The following is an 8,779-nucleotide window of genomic DNA, read 5'->3' on the forward strand; positions in this document are numbered from 1 at the left end:
GGGACTCGTGTTTATTCAGAACTCTCAGATCCAAACACAATAAACTCGTGCTGACTGACAGCGCTCTCATAACTCAGTAGTTACTATAAATAACTTTGTTAGCAATCGCTGAGCTCCGTCTCTGGTACATTAGTGATGTCCGGTTCGCGAACGATCTTTCTTTTGAACCAGTTCTTTTTAGTGAACCGAATCAGTTCACCAAATCGGACTGAATCGTTCTAAACGGTTCGCGTCTCCAGTCAGCGCTGATCCATAATTTACTAAAGTTACTAACTTTCTGACATGAGTGACAGTCCCTCCGACTAGAAATAGACTAATAACCTGAAGTATATGCTGTAACTAAAACAGTTCAGACATGCTGAGAACTGATGTGAAGTGAACTCAGGTCCATCCGTCTCTCTGGCAGCAGCTCGTGCCTCGTAGACCTCGTTAAACCACGCCCCCTCCGCTCATTTAAAATGCAAAGATGTCAGTCTTCACTGGCGGCCATCTTGTCACAGGCAAGCTTTCTGGCGGGCTCTGTGATACCTGATGTAAGGTGAGTGATCTGCACGAACACAAATACTCTTATCTCGCTGAAATCTTGACGGATTTACAAAAATTGTTTGCTTTCTTACAAACGTTATTAATGTGGCTATAATTCTGGATGATTGAACAAATTATGAATTAATTATTCATAATTATGCAGTGTCATAACTATATCTCTGACGTTTATAACAAACCGAACAGTTTGAAAATCGGTACAAAATTGAGCAAGTGATGGTAATTTAAAAAGTACATGCACCATTACAACACAATGTTACGAGTGAGCGAGCTGCCTGTGACAAGATGGCCGCCAGGTGCGGACGTCGACCTTCATAGAGTGCCAAAGTTATGACGTCACTTTGTAGGCCAACCCGGAAGTTAGCAGCGCATGGGTTCCCTAGATCAAAAAGCCATGCATTTTCCCCATAGACTTTTGGAAAATCGCAAAAAATAAGATCTGTGTTCAACAAAGAGTTATGACCCTTACACGTTTTGTCTATCAAGATGATCTTTACAAATTAATCCAAAATGTATACATTTTGAAGCTTAAATAAAGCCGTCAGATATAAAATGCTAACGGTAGGCTATAAACGGACTACAGCACACCATGGTCGTGGATCAACGTCATCATCAAGCTTCCTCAAACTTTATTTAAAAGCACGCTCGCTCATTATGATCTGCGCTGTGTATGAACGCTTATCCACTTTTTCATGAGAAATATTGCCCATTCGTTTTTTCCAAAAATGTTAGAAACTAATTTTGTTTATGCGTGCCTCTCTGAGATTTATCTTTTGTTAATGTTTTTTCAGACAATATGATTATCACTGTGATAACATTAAATGACATGAAACACAACCCAGTCTCTTTTTGTTAAATGCAAGTTTATGTATGATCAATAATACAAAAGTACAAGTAAAATGTATAATAAGCTATACATTAAATAAAGCGAACAATTCAGTCAAACATTCAAAGTCAGTGCTAGTCGGCTAACTTACAACGGTAACGTACAGTTATTGCCTAAAAATAAACAAGTAATGAAACTTCACTTTGCCCTCAGCCTAAACAATTTGCCAGGGAACAAATTATAGATCCATGAGGGCAAATATGGGCCATTAAATCTCCACAAGACGAATTATAGCTGGAGACTCCTCAGAGACATCAGAGCCAGCGGCAGACGTCAGAAGGACTGGCCGAGGAAAGTCTACTCTCGCCGGGTAAACAAGCGCGGAGCGCCGCTAACCCACCGGAGCTCACAACTCCGAAAACACCAGATAAAATGTTTAAATAGGCACTCTTCTTATAAATAAACCACAGATTTGAGCTTTAAACAACTACATTATTGACTGAAAAAGTCTTAAAACTACGTTTTGTCACACATTAACAGTAGATTTTAACACAAAAAGACGTGTAAACACAGCCCATGTCAGCCATTTCTCAACGAGACGAACATGTGAAGAGTAAACTCCAAATGTTCAAGCATCCAACTTTGCGCGAATAGCGCGATTTATTCGCGCCACATAAGTTCTTCATAAGGCTGAAACGCGGGCTAGTGAGAGATTGCCTGTTTGTCACGATGACGTCTAAAGTCCCCGCCAAAGGATGTAGTCCCTTTTAGCAACTTGTTAGCAACCACCGTTTTTAAGACACAATAAAGTTTAAAAAAATCACAAGCAGGTTTTAACTAATGTGTTTTATGTCATAGATCAAAACGTGAAAATATTTAGAGGCTTTGTTAACCACAGACCTTATTTCAGGCGATTTAGCAAAAACCCATTCAAAAAACCCATAGACTTTAGGGCGAGGGAACCGGTAGTGCTAAAATGCTAACTCACTTCCGCGTTTTGACCTACAAAGTGACGTCATAACTTCGGCACTCTATTGGCCAGCACTCAGCAGCACAGACGAGACATCTAGCCTTTGGGGGTAACTGCAGCTTGGAGTAATGGGCGTGCTAAACGGTTTCCTATATTACAATAGCTTGTAAAAATACGATCATCATTTATTTCCTTTGCGGTTATATCTTGCTGCTTTAGAAATGACTTTATTGTTGTTTAACAGACAAACGTTAATGTGAGACGTAACAATGGCGGAATGAATGAAAAGAGATTTGTGTGGGTTTTTCCTCTTCTTTTTATCCTTTTTTCCGATTTGTGAACCCAAAGCCCTTGACAAATTAAATTGAAAAATGGATAAATGTTTTAGTGGATAAAGCTTTGTCTGTTTGCTAAATTGGTTAATGTCACCCAACAGAAGACAATTATCTATTTTTTATTTGATCAAACATATATATTTGTCTCTATCATGAAAAACATAGTTTTTAGGGTAACACTTTACAAGATGGTTTAATTTAACATTAATATATTAATTAACTATGAGCGATACATGTGATACAGTATTTATTCATCTTTGTTAGTATTAGGTAATAAAAATACAGCTGTTTTACAGAGTTACGGTGATGCATTGCTGCCACATACATATTATTTTTTCCACTCAATTATGTCGTAATAACGAGATATGTTGTTAAAACAACACATTTTTCTCGTTAAAACGACATGTTTTCTCCTAATAAGGACATGTGTTGTATAGTGATGTTTGTGTTGTATAGTGATGTGTGTGTATATATGTCTGTATCTACATTAGAGAATTCATATAGCCTATGTCACACTTCCATGTTTGAAAAGCAGAAGCAAGCTCAGAGTAAAATAGGCTCTTCCACTGCCTGTATCAATGGCAGTGCCCATAGCACGAAATTGTTGTAATTTATTGATGTAGCCTACAGTTCATAACAGATAGCCATGGGTAAGGTGCCATGCATGGACCGCTTATGATTAGCCTCAGTGGCGTAACTTTAACCAAGTAACGGACCCCGGTGGAGCCACAAATATTATAACTATCTGTAGGCCTACTGTAATTAAGACATATATTCAAGAAATGTATTAAAAACAGAAAGACGAGGCCTAGGCTACTCAAAGGCAGCGGAAACGAGGCCAGTGGGTTCGTTACGCACATCAATTAATTCCCGGTGTTCCTGGTTTGCTTCTTATTTATTAAATAAACAGGCAATTAGTTGATGAAACCGAAAATTCACGAAATTCACTTTAAAGAAAGCCTTTCTATAAAACAAAACTCATGTCTGAACCCACTCCATGTCTCCAGACATATTGCGCGTACTATAGCCTATATCTTACTCATGCCGACGAAAGCGCCCAAGTAGAGGTGGGCGATATAGCCTCAAAATTATATCACGATATTTCAAGAATATTTGCGATAACGATATTTATGACGATATAGAAAAAACATTTATGGAACAAAGTTTTATTGGTTATTGCAGCTGCTAGGCAGCAGCATTTATTAGTGCAAACAAAACCATAACATAACATTTTAGTTTAACAATAATATAATTTATGCCATGGTCTGTCTGAATATTTGATTCTGATTGGCTGGAAGGTGTGCAATAAAATCGTTTAATGCACAGGTAGTTCCAAGTCAGATGAATCCTCATTCTATATTAATGCGCTGTTTTCATTTCAGGTGTGTTTACACAGAGCACTGTAATCGGTTTAAAAGTCTGAAAGTCCGAATGAAAATGCTGCATATAAACACTGCTTTCATAAGGATACACTAATATTTCTGAAGTGTAAAACTTTTTATTTTGTAACAAGTTATGAAGATAAATGTTGGAAAAATGACACCGACATCGCCTGGCTACGCCATCTCATCTGACAGCGTTTGTCCCAGGCACTTTCTACTTCAACTGCGCCTGACAGAAGAATTGATTTTTCTGAGGCGTTTCTTACAGCCACACCAGATCGGTTTAGATAAAGTCTCGTGTAAACTGTCCACAGAATCGTTCAATTGGAATGACATAAAAGTGTGCATGTAAACGGGACTTTCAGAGAGTAGAGATCGCGCTGCACATTCATGAGCACAGAAACTATTAACACCGCCCCGTGACTTCTAGCAATAAAATAGCTAAGTTACTGGATCACTACATTATATTTCTCAGCAACGATGGGGTTACATTGCTATTTTTCAGTAATAAACCCACATCTTCGTTAAGAGAGACGCTGAATAGACGCAGTCACACAGGTACAAATCTCTCTCTCTCTCTCTCTCTCTCTCTCTCTCTCTCTCTCTCTCTCTCTCTCTCTCTCTCATTAATCCAAATAAATGATATAATCCATTCATTCAAATAAATGTAATCTTACGCACTACTTTATCTCTGTGTCTGATTCAAAGAAGGCAGAATGCTAGATCTAATGAGCCATAACTGACGAAAATAACTGTCAATGTTACCCTTCCGGTCAAATATTGCGCTGCAAACATCAATAGCAGCTTTAAGTTGTCAATGTTTAGTCAGTTGTCAAGAGGGCTGACCTCTTGTAACCAAGTAGCTCCCTTTTTAGGTACTAAGTCGTTATCGGAGGCTGACATGCTGCCCTTCGTGTACACTCTGACAGGTGTTGTTGTTGTTGTGCGCGCTAGGGAACGTAAATGCGCCATTCGCTATCGCGTCGCTATATCATTGATATCGCGATATGACACTTTTTTTATCATGTACAAATTTATACCGGTATTATCGTGGACGGTATGATATGGCACACCCCTACGCCCAAGCATTTTTTCTTTTAACACTTCGTTATTTTGGCTTGGAATATTTGTTGGAAATATTAACTGAATTTAGAAATGCTTATGAAATTAAAAACTTTGCGTTTAATAAACAAAATAATTTTTTGAATGTAGACAGTGTTTGGAGTGGAATGCATGCAAAATAATCTGTTCCCTGAATCCAGAGCCTTTCTTGTTATTGTGAGTTTACACAAATAAAAGTAGACTGTTTATAGTTTATAATTATGTCTTGAACTTATCTGTATTCCTTTATCCTGTCATAAAGGAAAAAATGCGCGGGCGCTTTCGTCGGACAGAGGGTTAAAGAAAACGTAGCCTATTTAGTTTCATAGTTAGGCTATTTTTAAATATAAGCCTATTATATTATTATTTTTTTAAATTTCATATGTTAATTATGAAAAGTGAGCAGGCACCTTACCCATGGCTATCTGTTTTAAACTGTAGGCTACATCAATAAATTTCAACAATTTCGTGCTATGGGCACTGCCACTGATACAGGCAATGGAAGAGCCTATTTAGCTTGCTTCTGCTTTTCAAACATGGAAGTGTGACAAAGGCACATAGGCTATATGAATTCTCTAATGTGGATACAGACATATATACACACATCACTATACAACACATGTCCTTATTAGGAGAAAATATATGTCGTTTTAACGAGAAAAATATGTTGTTTTAACGACATATCTCGTTATTACGACATAATTGAGTGGAAAAAATGTATGTGGCAGCAATGCGTCACCGTACAGAGTAAATTATTTTAATTTTAATGTGTTTTAATAAATGTGTAAATTAACATTAACAAAGAATAATAATTTTTGATCATTCATTTTGATGGTTGATAAACTTTGGCTAAATCCGAAATCGCCCCCTAAACCCTCATTCACTATTCCCTACGTTAGTCCACTAATACAGTTCACTTGAAGGAGTAAATGAAAACAATCTGTAATCGGTAATCTGATACTTTTGAAAGTAATTTTTTAAAAATCGAACGTTCTTAATATCATTAACAGTGTTTTTACGTTAAAAGAATGAAATTTGGTCTTATAGGATTATGTTTGATTTATTGCTTCCTTTTAATCGATAGGCCAATAGCGACAGGAACAGGCAGCTTTCGCGACCAATGAGAAACCGTTTTGCATGCCCATTACTCCAAGCTGCAGTTGCCTATACTTGAACTGACAGACACTTTCTAGTCTATGTGCGCTTAAATATTTAAAATGTCTGTAACTTTTTTAACCTCTAGCGGTTAATACACAGAACTGCATGCGTCTTGCGGAAGAACATTCCAGCCCGAGCTACTTCTCTCTGTTTATGTCTATGGCGAGTCACGCAGGGACTGTGCTCCTCCACAGCGGTTCCTACCAGAACGGTCTGAAATAGTCCCAACATAAACACTTATTATAAGTGTACCATAATGATTCAGGGTAAGACAAAAAAAACAGTTTGGAAAATTCATGTTGTACTTTCTCAGTATATAATTTTTGTAAATCTTGAACACAAAGTTACGGACAGCAGATTTAATTTAATAATAGGAAAATAATTTTTTATTTTAATTATTTAAATCTGTTTAAAAAATCGGAAGATGTATAGACGCACATAAAAGATAAAATGGTTTTCTGCCTTGTATTTTATCTCAAAATAAAGGATGTAATTTTATTCCACATGGAAATGAGCCGAAATAAGTTAATACAGCCTCTTATTTACACAAGGTAAACATAATGCTACATATATAATTGCTGCTGTAATAACGTCCCATTTCAAATGTTTACGTGATTTTCTTCTTTTTATTTTTTGAGCGGTGTTTAAATATATTGCTCTTGTAAATACTTGCATTTCAGTAATGTCTAGATCTTTAAAATGCATCTAAATTACAGCAAAGCGCAACGGTACGGTGCTCTGCAGTGGTCAAAAAGGATATAAACAGTGAATTTTGAAGTGATATATTCTTAAAAAACTCAGAGATGTGGATTCGGACGGCAATTAAATGACCACACGACCTTGGTGTTTGTCAAAAATCAGTAGGTAATTCGGCCGGGCATTTTTATGCGGATGGTGGGAGAAAAACACTGATATTCTGGATTCGGACGGCAATAAAATAACTGACTAGCCCCTGTCAATGATGAAATTACCTTATGACCCCATGAGAAACAATTACCGTCCGAATAGGGTTATAGACTATAAGATCAGATTGATCGGAGACTCATCAGAATTGATACCTGAAATTCGGTACCGGTACCAGGCTTTTTCTTGCATTGAAAATTTTTTGGCAGCCGTCAAAAAAATGTTTGTCCCACCAAAGCCTAATTTGATGAGTTATTGTGATTTATGAGTGATGTAGAATAGATGACTGGTGCGCTTGTGACAGGGCGCATGTTAACTGAGTGACAGAGAGAACGATCAGAGAGCTGCTCCCCCGCGCGCACTCTCTGGGTCTTCAAAATAAGCACTGTCTTAGGTCCTTCTCACATTTCACATATTAATCCAAATCAAAAGGTCGGAAGACTGAATCCATGTTGCACGTGGCGCATTCGGGCAATTTTTTCCTTGAATTACCGCTGGGTGTGAATTGCGCACAAAAAACGTTGACTCTTCTCTGAAAAGCTGACATAAACCATACTAAACAGGAAACAAATGATATCCGGTTATGAAGTGTTTTCTGTGTGTTGACAAATCTTTTGCGATGTTCTGCTTACACGCTTTTTCGCAAGAGTGGAAAACCAGAACAAAGTTGTTGTTAGCTAGCTGATAATTTTATTAAATTGTATATGGCAGAAAATTAGGCTATTTGTTTCTTTTTAATGCTACTTTTTATGATTACATACCAAAACAATTATCTGTAAATAGTGTAAAAAATGAGGAACAAAAGAAACGAGGAAAGAGATCATGCGTAATTTGAGATATCAAAATAAGACAAGCAAAATTACTAACCGATTCTTTGCATTTTTTTAATTTGTCAGTATTGCGCTCGCAGATCACGGGGGTAGGGTGTGTGTGTGTGTGCGTGAGTGGATGACCATATGTCAGCCACCACCAAAGACCATTTTTGACACAGGAAAAACCCTGGGTACCCAATGGTACCTTTTTTCGGTACTTTAGGGATGTTTACATCAATAACTGTAAAGAAACTGTAAGTCGTTTATAGAAGTGTTATTGACATTATGCCAGAGCTGCCTGAGCTCCGTTCTTCGTACGTCGCTAACTCGGTTAGCCGGATTTGATTGTTGGCGATTTGGCATGATCTTGGATTGTTTGGTTCTTCGACGCTCATCCTGGACTTGCTGTCATAGTAAGAGGTCAACTACAGTGTAGATCCAGTCATATGGCACAGTGAGAACATTTACTGCATTTCCAGCAAACTCTGATCTAGCACAAAACCTCATGTCCGCTTCTGTTATCAAAAGGTGTGAAGTTATTACAAACATTATGGATCCAATTACATAACTTAGGTGATGTAATTGTATTTTCTAATGTGGCATTTGTAGCCTGTGTTACTGTAATTGTTTCAGCAACAAGGGTGATTTGAAACATGTTGCTGTTGAATGAACTCATTGTTAAAAGTACTAAATTGAAAGATGATCATACTGTTGTTTCAATTATTAAACCAAACGTTCCCATTACACAT

Source organism: Gobio gobio (assembly GCF_949357685.1).
Source record: "Gobio gobio genome assembly, chromosome: 8".
NCBI classification, from domain to species: Eukaryota; Metazoa; Chordata; class Actinopteri; order Cypriniformes; family Gobionidae; genus Gobio; species Gobio gobio.